Source organism: Nanorana parkeri, unplaced genomic scaffold (assembly GCF_000935625.1).
Source record: "Nanorana parkeri isolate BGI_ZX_2015 unplaced genomic scaffold, ASM93562v1 scaffold488, whole genome shotgun sequence".
NCBI lineage: Eukaryota > Metazoa > Chordata > Amphibia > Anura > Dicroglossidae > Nanorana > Nanorana parkeri.
The window spans coordinates 37,242-51,848 of NW_017306756.1; the positions used below are offsets into that span (position 1 = coordinate 37,242).

The 14,607-nt window shown below is 52.3% G+C and overlaps 1 long non-coding RNA gene across 1 annotated transcript in view; it reads left to right on the forward strand.

Moving 5' to 3' along the window:
* The first annotated feature begins 6,896 nt into the window (after positions 1-6,896).
* Positions 6,897-14,607, forward strand: part of LOC108790628 — a 105,812-nt gene continuing 98,101 nt past the window's right edge. Inside the window, exon 1 of the long non-coding RNA XR_001941459.1 lies at positions 6,897-7,090. This is a non-coding gene — a long non-coding RNA (uncharacterized LOC108790628). The remainder of the gene's footprint in view (positions 7,091-14,607) is intronic.

Here is a 14,607-nt window from a genome sequence, read left to right on the forward strand (position 1 = left end):
TTTTGGCTGATCACGTAGCCCACTGGATCCTCATCCTCTTAAGTCTTCTACCAGTGGTGGGCAGTCCTGGATGATGCAGAGAGTGCATCATCTCAGCATCCTTACTGTATGTCTAATGCAGGTCAATAGACCTGCATAAGACATGATAACATGAGCAGCCCTTACTGCCGGAGCCAAGGCCAGATTAAGAGCATCATGGGCCTGGTGCTGTTGGGCGGACGGGAAGCAGCAGATAGGGTTGCCACCTTAGCGAGAGAGGCGAGAGCGAGGAGAGACCGCCAGAAGAGAGTGAGGAGAGACAGCCAGCAGAGAGAGCGAGGAGAGACAACCAGGAGAGAGAGAGGAGAGGCAACCAGGAGAGAGAGAGGAGAGGCAACCGGAAGAGAGCGAGGAGAGACAACCAGAAGAGAGTGAGGAGAGACAACCAAAAGAGAGTGAGGAGAGACAACCAGAAGAGAGTGAGGAGAGACAGCCAGGAGAGAGAGTAAGGAGAGACAACCAGAAGAGAGTGAGGAGAGACAACCAGAAGAGAGTGAGGAGAGACAACCAGAAGAGAGTGAGGAGAGACAGCCAGGAGAGAGAGCGAGGAGAGACAGCCAGAAGAGAGTGAGGAGAGAACCAGAAGAGAGTGAGGAGAGACAACCAGAAGAGAGTGAGGAGAGACAGCCAGGAGAGAGAGCGAGGAGAGACAGCCAGAAGAGAGTGAGGAGAGAACCAGAAGAGAGTGAGGAGAGACAACCAGAAGAGAGTGAGGAGAGACAACCAGAAGAGAGTGAGAAGAGACAACCAGAAGAGAGAGAGGAGAGACAGCCAGGAGAGAGAGTGAGGAGAGACAGCCAGAAGAGAGTGAGGAGAGACAGCCAGGAGAGAGAGCGAGGAGAGACAACCAGAAGAGAGTGAGGAGAGAAAGCCAGGAGAGAGAGCGAGGAGAGAAAGCCAGGAGAGAGAGCGAGGAGAGACAGCCACTAGAGAGTGAGGAGAGATAGTGAGCAACACATCTGTCTGAAACAGAACCCCTGTGCCCTTCAAGACTTATCTGCGCCCTGTGTTTCAGACACCTCCTTGCTCCCTGAGTTACAGCATTCCTTCAAGTCCCGTGCCTCCTCCATGCACTCAAGTTGGAACACCAGGACCCCGTGGTTGCCCCTGTCCGGCACACATCGTGTTGTGAGTGGCCCCTCGCTATCCTCAGATACAATACAGGTCCTGCTTTTAACATAGTGACATCAAAGTACGACCGGCAGCCGGAGTGCGGAAGAGAAGAGGTTTTCGGGGAGCGGTTGAACAGTGTGGTGGAAGCCTGTTGGAGCAAAGAATAAGAAATTACAGCTTTTCCTCTAACTTTAGACTTAAAAAGGCCTTAACCCTTTGCATTGCAAGGATGCCCCACCTCGGGGAAATTCTCTATGCTGCCCTGGAGTGGGGCTTTCAGGAAATACCTGTGTATAGGTCCACTATAAGGTAAATCTTGGTGCTGGAGGCCCACAGCAGGAAATGATAAAAGGCACGTTTCCATAAAAGTGTCACTTCAGAAGAGTGAAAAAAAAAAAGTCCCCTCGCCTGTGTTTATTTTACAGTCCCTTGTGTTTGCATTTGGTGTTAAGTGAAAGGAAACTTTTAGCGTTTCCTTATCATCCTACTGGGGATCTTGAAAGAGCGAACTAGGCCAAGTTCGGAAGTGAAGGAAGCTGTGAACAAGCAAACATCTTTCTAGCAGACAAATAAAAAATGTGATGAAAAGGCAATAAAGGCTCGAGGAAAATGGATATCAGAAACAGGCGTGTTAGGTTAGGCTGCGAGGACAAGCTTCACATCGGGTCACATTCAGGTCGGCGCGTTACAAGGGACAGTACCAGACAAGAGAGAGGAAATCATAAAAATGAACGAGCAGAACACAAAAATACAAACCTCGTACTACAGAAGGCAGAAATTTTAGTGTCAGCTCTATATTAACATCCTACAAAGAGATATTACAGTCAAAAGGTTTTTAAGTTATTTAAAATGCTGATGAAATCACTTAAAGTTAGGGTTGCACAGATACCAAGTACAGTACTCGGTTCAAGTACGAGTACAAGTACCAATACTTTTGAGCTCCAAGACTAGACTAGAGAAAAATTCAAAAATTAGGAGGCAGCTGACATGTGTAAGGAGCACACGGAGCTCCCGGGATTTGTACATCTCTGTTTTAATGTATGATTTTGTTTTTATAAATATAAATAAAGGAATGCACAGATACCAGTTTTGCGAGTACGAGTACTGGTACTTGCCGAGTACTTACAAGTACAAGTACTGATACATTTTTGTTTATTGTCATGTGACAGTTTTTCTAAAACAATGCAGACTAATGATTTCAGGACAGTGGTGGAGCGCCAGAGCCCGGTCCCAGCTGCAACCGCTGCAACCCTGGTAGTTCTCATGAAAATGCCAAGTATCTGCACTGGTACTCAAAAAGTATCTGTGCATCCCTACTTAAAGTAGTATGATTTAGGGATGCACCCATATCGGTCTTTCGGTATTGAGTACGAGTACCGATATTTTTATTTCGGTACTCGCCAATACAGAGTACCAATACCGGTACTTCCGGTAGCATGAACCCGGCTTCCTGTGCAATCAAGAAGCCAGGCGGGTAATGACATGCCGCCCGCCTTAAAGGAGAACTATGGGGTCAGGGCTTTTCCCCATAGTTCTCCTTAGGGTAACGGGAGGACACAAACTAGCGTCCTCCCGTTACCCTAAGCTCAGTATATAGGGAGCTACAGCTCGCGGTATACTGAGACGCCGCAGCCGGAGCGGATCCCGACATCGAGATCCGTCCAGCTGCGTGAGTGACAGCTGGCTCTGCCTATCTAGAGGCAGAGCCAGCTGTACCCGCCCCCTCCCCCGTCCGTTCCGCCAGTCAGCGCTGGCGGAGCGGGGAGGGGGGAATCCAGCCCCTCCCCTGTCACGGCAGAGAGCCGTGACAGGATGGAGAGGTGAGCGAACGCCGGTATGTGTTCGCTCACCTCCCGATCTACTGAGCCGACCTGTGACAGTCTCATTGTCACAGGTCGGCTAGAACTATGAGGTGAGTGAAAAGCACTCCTCATAGTTCGCCTTTAACTGATTGCTCGGGAAGCCAGCTTCATGCTGTTTGGCCTGCTGGATGCTGATTGGCCGGGAAGCCGGCTTCCCGGCCAATCAGCATAGATCCGGCCAAGCAGCATGGAGTCAGCTACCTGGCCATTTAGGAAGCCAGGCTGCATGCCATTACCTGCCGCCCGGCTTCTTGATTGCCCAGGAAGCCGGCCCTATGCTAGTGGAAGTACCGGTATCGGTACTCGGTATCAGATGCCGCCCCCCGCTTGTTACGAATTGTTAACCCTATTCATTCACAAAATACAGTAAAATTGTAAATAACCACACAACACTGTATACAAAGTCCTTTATTCGAACCCCCCCCCCCCAAAAAAAGTGTCCATCGATGTAATCCTAACCCTAACCCTAACCCAAGGTCTATCACATCGTCCAGCAATGTAGATCCATGTCAATCACAATGCCGCCTACCCTCCGAAAGAGAAAATACCCAACGCACACCGACACAACTGATCCCGATGATCTCTCGCCGCAAAATGACATCTCTGACCCGAATGTCACCAAAGAGGCGGAGTGACATCACAGGACTTGTCCCGCCCATTTGTTTACATTCAGGAGCAGAGCTGTCAATGATAGCAGCTCTGCTCCCGGGAGTTCCTAATAGCCTTCGGGAGCGTTACTGCCGAATATCACCAAAGGGGTGGAGCGACTTGTTCCGCCCATTTGTTTAGGCTACTATCATTGACAGCTCTGCTCCAGGGAGTTCCTAATAGCATTCGGGAGCTCTACTCCCGAATGTCAACAAAGGGGCATCACGGGACTTGTTCCGCCTCTTTTTGGCATTTGGGAGCTCCGGAGTGCTATTTGGAAGTCCCGAATAGCGTTCAGAAGCAGAGCTCCTATCAGACAGCTCTACTCCAAATGTCAAAAAATGGGCAGAACAAGTCTGTGGACGTTGTCCTTCATGATTGATGTGGATCTACATCGTTGGATGACGTGATTGACGTGTAGATTACAACGATGGACACTTCTGTTGTGTTTAAAAAAAAAATAAAGACTTTGTATACGGCGTTGTGTGTTTTGTTTACAATTGTACTGTTTGGTCAATGAGTAGTGGTAACAACTACCCCTTACAAGGGGGGGGGGGCTGCATCAGATAAGCTCCCCCGCCCGCAGACCCCCACAACCACCAGGCCAGAGTTGTGGGGAAGAGGCCTATGTCCTCATCGACATGGGGACAAGGTGCTCTTCCAGGGAGTCCCCCCTGGCAAACCACCCTCCTCATGCCGAGGGCATGTGACCTGGTATGGTGCAGGAGGGGGGGCTGCATACCCGTCTCACCCTCCTCCCTGCTCTGCCAGGCTGCTGCTCTGATCAAGGGTCTGGTATGGGATTTTAGGGGGGACCCCATGCATTTTAGTTTTTTGGCATTGAGGTCCCCCTTAAAATTCCTACCAGACCTAAAGGGTCTTGTATGAATTGGGGAGGGGGACTCCACTCTGTTTTCCTTTTATTTTAATGTTCAACAACAAAAGTTCATTCCGGATGACATTCGGAAAACATTTCGGATGCATCCGAATTTCGTAATCGGAAAATTTGGATTCGTTCGGATTTGTTATTTCTTTCATTCGGAAATCCAGATGCATCCCAATATCCGAAACTTTGTACGAATTTCTATTTGGAATTAAATGAATCGCACATGTCTATCCTAGACACTATAAATCACTGGACCTTAGACTGCTGGAGCCGAGAGGGAGTGAGACTGTAGGGACTGGTGGTGAAGGAGCATGGCGGGATTATGGTTCGGGTGAGTATATCTTTTTTTATTTTTGTTCCCTAAACAAAATGAGCACTTAACCCTCGGAGTACGGGGGTCTCCCCCACTGCACGGGTTAAGAATGTCTTTTTCCGAAGTTCGTCTTTAAGCAAATTTGCCCAGAGAAGCCACATTTGGCATTGATTACCAGTGGAAACTGCTGGTCTCAGTGGCGGTTGCCGTATTGATAACACAGCCAGCGTTCCATTCACATTATTCATTCTATAGACTACTGATTTACAATATTCCTCATTGAGGTCAGAATTGTTCAGTTATGTGAATTTGCACTTACTTCCTACAGCAGGGGGCGGCGGTATGGTCCTCCTAGAACTTTACTCCAATCACCAGTCAGCTGGCTATACAGACAGATTTCTGGTAATGACACTGGACGCGGTGTCACAAATCAGGGAAATCCAAACTAAGGGCGTGTGATGACAATATCCAGAGGTCCGGAGATACTAGCAGCGGAGATCGTAACATCTCCAAATTACGCCCCTTCCTCACCAATGAAACCGCAAAACTACTCATCCACTCCCTTGTTATCTCTCGTCTTGACATTGCAACTCCCTCCTCATTGGCCTACCTCTACACAGGCTCCTCCCCCCTCTACACAGGATATCCCCCCTTCAGTCTATCATGAATGCTGCCGCTAGACTCATTCACCTGACCAACAGCTCAGTGTCTGCAGCCCCCCTCTGCCAATCCCGGCACTGGCTTCCATCACCCACCCCCCTCTGCCAATCCCTGCAATCCATAAAGACATGGATGGGGGGGTTTGGGGTGGAGGAACTTGACTGGCCGCACAGAGTCCTGACCTCAACCCGATAGAACACCTTTGGGATGAATTAGAGCGGAGACTGTGAGCCCGGCCTTCCCGTCCCACATCAGTACCTGACCTCACAAATGGTCCAACATTCCCATAGACACTCCTAAACCTTGTGGACGCCTTCCCAGAAGAGCAGAAGCTGTTATAGCGGCACAGGGCGGAGCCAACCCAATACTAAACCCTACGGACTAGGACTGGGATGCCATTAAAGTTCATGTGCGTGTAACGGCCGGCGTCCCAATACTTTTGGCGATATAGTGTATTTTGCAGCAGAAGTTGAAAGGGAAAGTGCCGGAGTGAAAACAAAAACAGATAAAGCGCAGACCGGACTGAAGTGATTGTTTTTGCCTGAAGGGCGAGAAGAAAACACAATGTAAACACTCCTGAGGGTACGGCAAGCCTGGACTTGTATGTGCGATCCCGGCGAGATTACCAGCCACCGCTCAGTGCTGTTATGCTTCGATGGCATCTCATTTCACAATGTGTTTATGACACCGGCGCCCACCAAACTGGAAGGACAGAGGCGGCCGGGCGCCGCACTCAAACATCTCATTCACCGGCGAGAAAAACATCATCTGTGTAATGGGTTGTTTTTCCTTCCCGGGACAAAAACAAAACACGGCGTGTTGTTCCTGCTATTATCTTATGTGGTTTAGTCATCGAACTCAACATCCCATCACAAGACACAACAACAAAAAGAGCTCTCATTGTAATCTTCACCTCCAATCCATCCACCTGCAGTACTTTCTTCTGCCACTAGATGGCCAGCATCATTTAACCAGCTTCCCCTGAGCCCAGGTCATCCTGGACCCACCCTCCTGGCACTCGCTGGCATGTCACTGCTCTCACCTGCAGAGCTGGCACTCTCTGACCCGTCACTACTCTCACCTGCAGAGCTGGCACTCTCTGACCTGTCACTGCTCTCACCTGCAAGGATGCCTCTCTCTCCTGGCAACAGCCATTCTACGTCACCCAATGCACCGGCTCCGGCCCCGCGCAGCCAATCAGCACTCTCCCCTTCTTCCGTCCCACCTACCCCCTGCAGTTTTTCTGCATGTGCACCGGCTGTGCCCCCGCCCACCAGAGCTCACCGGGCAGCCTATCAGCGCCAGCTTGTCCTGCCGCTCCGCCCCTCGCTGTATATTGATGAGCCCGGTGAACGGAAGGCCGAGGTGTCGGTGAGGTAGAGAGGAGGCCGGCGGATCGCAGTTCCTCCTTCACGGGATATACACTGTCAGGCGGCCTGAACCCAGCCTCTCTCCGGCTATATAGACCGGACACACCGGGGACACCCGACTCTGAGAGGCAGCTGCCCGCCTGCCCAGGCGGAGGAGCCCAGCATCAGCGACCCGGCGATTCCTGCAGAGTGAGCCCAGGTACCGTGTGTGTCCCTTCCCCCCCCTCCGTCCATCCTTCTGTGAGCCCCGGTACCGTGTGTGTGTCCTCCCCCCTCTCATCAGGGCTGACAGGTGCGGCAAAGGAGCTGACACTCCAATACCTTCCTATACTGACCATCTCTGGACTCACCCACAGTGCTGACACTCCAATACCTTCCTATACTGACCATAATTATACTCACCCACAGAGCTGACACTCCAATCCCTTCCTATACGGACCATCCCTGGACTCGCCCACAGAGCTAACACTCGACACTCCAATCCCTTCCTATACGGACCATCCCTGGACTCGCCCACAGAGCTAACACTCGACACTCCAATCCCTTCCTATACGGACCATCCCTGGACTCGCCCACAGAGCTAACACTCGACACTCCAATCCCTTCCTATACGGACCATCCCTGGACTCGCCCACAGAGCTAACACTCGACACTCCAATCCCTTCCTATACGGACCATCCCTGGACTCGCCCACAGAGCTAACACTCGACACTCCAATCCCTTCCTATACGGACCATCCCTGGACTCGCCCACAGAGCTAACACTCGACACTCCAATCCCTTCCTATACGGACCATCCCTGGACTCGCCCACAGAGCTAACACTCGACACTCCAATCCCTTCCTATACGGACCATCCCTGGACTCGCCCACAGAGCTAACACTCGACACTCCAATCCCTTCCTATACGGACCATCCCTGGACTCGCCCACAGAGCTAACACTCGACACTCCAATCCCTTCCTATACGGACCATCCCTGGACTCGCCCACAGAGCTAACACTCGACACTCCAATCCCTTCCTATACGGACCATCCCTGGACTCGCCCACAGAGCTAACACTCGACACTCCAATCCCTTCCTATACGGACCATCCCTGGACTCGCCCACAGAGCTAACACTCGACACTCCAATCCCTTCCTATACGGACCATCCCTGGACTCGCCCACAGAGCTAACACTCGACACTCCAATCCCTTCCTATACGGACCATCCCTGGACTCGCCCACAGAGCTAACACTCGACACTCCAATCCCTTCCTATACGGACCATCCCTGGACTCGCCCACAGAGCTAACACTCGACACTCCAATCCCTTCCTATACGGACCATCCCTGGACTCGCCCACAGAGCTAACACTCGACACTCCAATCCCTTCCTATACGGACCATCCCTGGACTCGCCCACAGAGCTAACACTCGACACTCCAATCCCTTCCTATACGGACCATCCCTGGACTCGCCCACAGAGCTAACACTCGACACTCCAATCCCTTCCTATACGGACCATCCCTGGACTCGCCCACAGAGCTAACACTCGACACTCCAATCCCTTCCTATACGGACCATCCCTGGACTCGCCCACAGAGCTAACACTCGACACTCCAATCCCTTCCTATACGGACCATCCCTGGACTCGCCCACAGAGCTAACACTCGACACTCCAATCCCTTCCTATACGGACCATCCCTGGACTCGCCCACAGAGCTAACACTCGACACTCCAATCCCTTCCTATACGGACCATCCCTGGACTCGCCCACAGAGCTAACACTCGACACTCCAATCCCTTCCTATACGGACCATCCCTGGACTCGCCCACAGAGCTAACACTCGACACTCCAATCCCTTCCTATACGGACCATCCCTGGACTCGCCCACAGAGCTAACACTCGACACTCCAATCCCTTCCTATACGGACCATCCCTGGACTCGCCCACAGAGCTAACACTCGACACTCCAATCCCTTCCTATACGGACCATCCCTGGACTCGCCCACAGAGCTAACACTCGACACTCCAATCCCTTCCTATACGGACCATCCCTGGACTCGCCCACAGAGCTAACACTCGACACTCCAATCCCTTCCTATACGGACCATCCCTGGACTCGCCCACAGAGCTAACACTCGACACTCCAATCCCTTCCTATACGGACCATCCCTGGACTCGCCCACAGAGCTAACACTCGACACTCCAATCCCTTCCTATACGGACCATCCCTGGACTCGCCCACAGAGCTAACACTCGACACTCCAATCCCTTCCTATACGGACCATCCCTGGACTCGCCCACAGAGCTAACACTCGACACTCCAATCCCTTCCTATACGGACCATCCCTGGACTCGCCCACAGAGCTAACACTCGACACTCCAATCCCTTCCTATACGGACCATCCCTGGACTCGCCCACAGAGCTAACACTCGACACTCCAATCCCTTCCTATACGGACCATCCCTGGACTCGCCCACAGAGCTAACACTCGACACTCCAATCCCTTCCTATACGGACCATCCCTGGACTCGCCCACAGAGCTAACACTCGACACTCCAATCCCTTCCTATACGGACCATCCCTGGACTCGCCCACAGAGCTAACACTCGACACTCCAATCCCTTCCTATACGGACCATCCCTGGACTCGCCCACAGAGCTAACACTCGACACTCCAATCCCTTCCTATACGGACCATCCCTGGACTCGCCCACAGAGCTAACACTCGACACTCCAATCCCTTCCTATACTGACCATCCCTGGACTCACCCACAGAGCTGACACTTTGGCTGGCCATTGGGCCCCCTCGGCAGAGCTGATGTTCTATGATACTTCTCTGGTGTCACCCCAGAGCTCACACTCTATGCCCCCCCCCTACAGAGCTGACTCACTATGACCCATGAGTGCTGTTCCCCAGAGCTGACACTCTATTCCCTGTCAGTGAGCGGACACTTTCATCCTCTGTACTTGTGAATACTCTGGTCCCTGAAGCTGACACTCTGTTGCTGGTCATGTAATTCGCCCAGTGTATGAGCTGCTATACTCTTTGTATTTGCCCAAAGAGCTGACACTCTATTACTCATCTGTGCGGTCAGCTGTCACAAGAGGTGACGCTCTAATGCCTAACCCTGCGGTCTCAGGAGCTGACCCTGCTACCAGGTCTGCCGTGTCCTCGGAGCTAACAGTCCATTGACGTGCCTGTGCTGTCCACTGGTCCAGTGCTGATCTGGTAATCGCCCCCCCCCCCCTCATCTGCCGGATTCACCAGCAGAGCTGACACTCTATTCCTGTCACAGCACTCTCAGACATTCTGGTCCTGGTGACTGTATCCAATGAGCTGACTTGTCAACAGACTAACCCACAGAGCTGACACTCCAATCCCATCACCACAGAGGTGACCTGTCACCAGACCCGCCCACAGAGCTGACCCTCCAATCCCTTCCCCCTACGGCCCATCACCCCAAAGCTGACACTCTAATCTCTTCTACTGCCCATCACCACAGGGCTGTCAGTGACTCTCCTGCAGAGCTGACACTTCAATCCAAACGCCTACTGCTCATTACCACAGAGCTGTCGCCAGACTTGCCCACAGGGCTGACACTCCGATCCCTTCTTATACTGCCCATCTCTACTATCACCAGACTCGCCCACAGAGCTAACACTCTAATCACTTCTCGTACTGCCCATCATCCCAGAGCTGGTGCTGTAATCCCTTCTCCTAGTGCCCTGCGCCACAGAATAGTCCCCAGACTCTCCTGCAGAGCTGACACTTCAATCCAGTCCCCCTACTGCCCATCACCACAGAGCTGACACTCTAATCCCTTCTCCTAGTGCCCATCACCACAGAGCTGTCCACAGACTCACCTGCAGAGCTGACACTTCAATCCAGTACCCCTACTGCCCATCACCACAGAGCTGACACTGACCTGTCACCCGACTTGCCCACAGAGCTAACGTTCTAATGACAGATCTGTGCTCGTGGGCAGTAGAGGAAGTGATTGGAGTGTCAGCTCTTTGGGAAAGTCTGGTGACAGGTCATTTGATGAACAGTCACAAGTATTGGAGTGCCTGCAATTGCTGTGACAGACATAGAATGTCAGCTCTGTGGGCCAGTTTGGTGATGGGCGGTAAGGGGGTTGGATTGAATGGTCAGCTCTGCAGCCGAGTCTAATGACAGCTCTGCAGCAATGGGCAGTAGAGGAAGTGGTTAGATACGGGGGTAGCCACACTGCGGCCCTCCAGCTGTGGTGAAACTACAAATCCCATGATGCATCTCTCTCCGAGAGTCATGTCTGGCTGTGAGAATCTTGCAATGACTCATGGGATGTGTAGTTCCACCGCAGCTGGAGGGCCTGAGTTTGTCTACCCCTGGATTAGACTCTCCTGCAGAGCTGACACTTCAATCCAGTCCCCTTACTGCTCATCACCGCAGGGCTGACCTATCACCAGACTTGCCCACAGGGCTGACATTCTATTCCTGTCACAGCACTCGCAGACATTCCAATCCTGGTGACTGTATCAAATGCCTTGTCAGCAGACTTGCCCAAAGAGCTAACGCTCTGATCCCCTCTCCTACTGCCCATCACCACAGAGCGGTCATTAGACTCTCCTGCAGAGCTGACACTTCAATCCGATCCCCTACTGCCCATATTTTAGAACTGACCTGTCACCAGACTTGCCTACAGAGCTGACACTCCATCCCTTCCTCTGCTGCCCATCACCTCACAGCTGACCTGTCACCAGACTCGCCCACAGAGCTGACACTCCAATCCCTTCCTCTGCTACCCATCACCTCACAGCTGACCTGTCACCAGACTCGCCCACAGAGCTGACACTCCAATCCCTTCCTCTACTACCCATCACCTCAGAGCTGACCTGTCACCGGACTCACCCACAGAGCTGACCTGTCACCAGACTCACCCACAGAGCTGACACTTTAATCCTTTCCTCTGCTACCCATCACCTCAGAGCTGACCTGTCACCAGACTCGCCCGCAGAGCTGACACTTTAATCCCTTCTTCTGCTACCCATCACCTCAGAACTGACCTGTCTCCAGACTCACCCACAGAGCTGACACTCCAATCCCTTCCTCTGCTACCCATCACCTCACAGCTGACCTGTCACCAGACTCGCCCACAGAGCTGACACTTCAATCCCATGACCCGTCACTGGTCTGCCCCGCAGATCTGACGCTCCATTGTGACGGCCAACAGTGACTCTGTAGCTGATGGAGGAATTAGTGGTCGCAGCACTCCTATATAGGCAGATGGTCCGTGACTGCCCTCGCCCACAGAGCTGACACTCTAGTGCCTGCGTCTGCTTTCCATCTCCTGGCCACATCAGCGTCGGACCTCCAGCTCATCCCTGATGTCAGATCCCTGCTGGTGACCCCCCTTTCGGCTGACCTGTCAGTTGACCCGAGGCTGTTGTCCCCATGAGCGTATTGTGTGCAGATATTGGAAGATCCCGCAGTGTGCCGGGCTGTCCTGGAGCCGTGTTGGTTGGAGCTCTCTCCATGTGATTGCTGTGTGTGTATGTCGTGTGTCATATATGTGCCATGTATCTATGCAATGCTCTCTGATTGATGAGATATGTGTTCCTTAAAGTGGACCTTTTCATTGTCCCGCGTCCGCCATCTACGAATGCAGGAAGTGATGGTACTGAAGGTTGTCTTAGATCCGGATGCCTTAACCTGACCATACAATCTGATTGCACGATTTCCTTTCCATCTACTATGTAGTGCCGGAGCCGTCTGATTGGATATAAATTGATTGGTTAGATCAGGTGGGTTTTCATATTACAGTAAACTCCTCTGTTATCCGGTAAACTAACCAGAACTCTCCCTCCTCTGTGTACCCGCTGATCTGCGGCATGTATTATCCTGGAAATGGTCGTGTGTCTATTTTTCTTCATTTGCTTTTGATTTCTGCATTTCAGTATTAATATGAAGTCAATGCAGAGCTTATGTTATGGTTCGGTATCGTCTCCTTGTGCCTCCCGGGTGGGGGATTGTTGTAGACGAGCCCAATAGAAGGCTTTGGGGGGGAGAGGACTTTGGTGCGCGATGTAAACAGACACAGGAGGCGGTGGGATCCCTTAGGTCGGCGGAGCGGGCGTTGGGGTCCCTTTAGGCAAGCAGAGCGGGCGTTGGGGTCCCTTAGGCAAGCAGAGCGGGCGTTGGGGTCCCTTAGGCAAGCAGAGCGGGCGTTGGGGTCCCAGCAAGTCCCTGAAAGTCCATGTTAAACTTAAACTTTTTACCAAAACCGGCCCTAAACGCATCCAAAACGCGTCTAAAACGCGGCACAACCCACTACACTGCGTGTGCAGAAACCTGACCGGATCTGGTCTGCATTTGGTGTGAACAAGGCCTTAGGCCGGAGGCCAAGCGGGCGATGGGATCTGTTTGGTTAGGAGGCTGTGGTGGGTGGGATCTGTTGGCTCTACAAATCCCCCTCCCGGGAGTCATGCTTGTTCCTGTCAGCACAGGCATGGTGATATCAGGGGCCACAGTGAAGTGTAGGTTGACGACCACGGCCTTATTGTAACCCAGACAAGTCAGAATTGATATTAGAGGATAGGGCCCGCGTTCCCAGTGAAGTTTACGAGGGGTGCAGGAGAGGACGTCTTGCATACTTCTGACACATAAAGTAATAGCAGTCAGGCGTGTACCTCAGGTGACAATACATTGTTCTGGAACGTTCTGTACACGGCATGCAGCAGCCATAAAAATAGAGGAGAGCGGCACGGCCTGTGCGAGCTCCTCATCTGTCTGGCAGCAAACCAGAAGTCTGTCATTGGATCTCTTACAGTCGCTTGTGTAACTCTGCGAGAATAAATCCTTCACATTTCACAATCTAGGGTCATCGTTTCATTTGAAGATGATGTCATCAGTTTGCTGCAGGCAGGAGGAAGCATTTCCTCATCCATCCCTCTCCCTGTGATTAGACTGTAACATTGAGGTAGCATTTATTATGAGGACAGGGGTTAGGCAACCTCGGCCCTCCAGCTGTTGTGGAACTACAAGTCCCATCAGATATTGCAAGACTGACAGCCACAGACATGGCTCGCAGAGGCATGTTGGTATTTGTAGTTTCACCACAGTTGGAGGGCTGAGGTTGCCAACCTCCGTACCAGAGGAAATGATGGTCAGACTGTGGACCTGCTACAGGCCGTGGTGTCACAAGGGGGTTGCAGCCCACACCAGGTGACAACATCATGGGGGGGTGTCACCCCCCCCCACAAAAGTCGGGCACTTGGTCATGGTCCAAGAGCCCGGCGGCGGCACGAGGGAGAGAAGAGGGGACCCGGCGACATAACTGATTCCGCTGGGTCAATATCCTGTCCTCTCTTTGGCGATTATCCATCACCAAGATGGCTGCCAGCAGTGACGTCATCACACGACTGACGCCAGAACACATGCGTGGTGGCTGCACCAGGTGGCTACAGGTTTGGCTGAAGACAAACCGCAGAAGACATGGAGACGCTGGGGGACACAGATCTTGTCATGACCTCATTATAAATCACCATACCTGATCCAACCGCAGCCTGCTGGGGCCACATGAGGGCCACACAGAGTACTGAAAGGGATGCAGGTTGGGCTCCAGGGTTAGAGTTCAATGTAATCAAATGTCTGTCTGCTGCCTCTCACCTGCTACAATGTTACAATCTGATCACTGGGAGGGGGGGGGGGGGCAATTCCCAAAAACAGAGGCAGGAGGGCATTTTTGGTT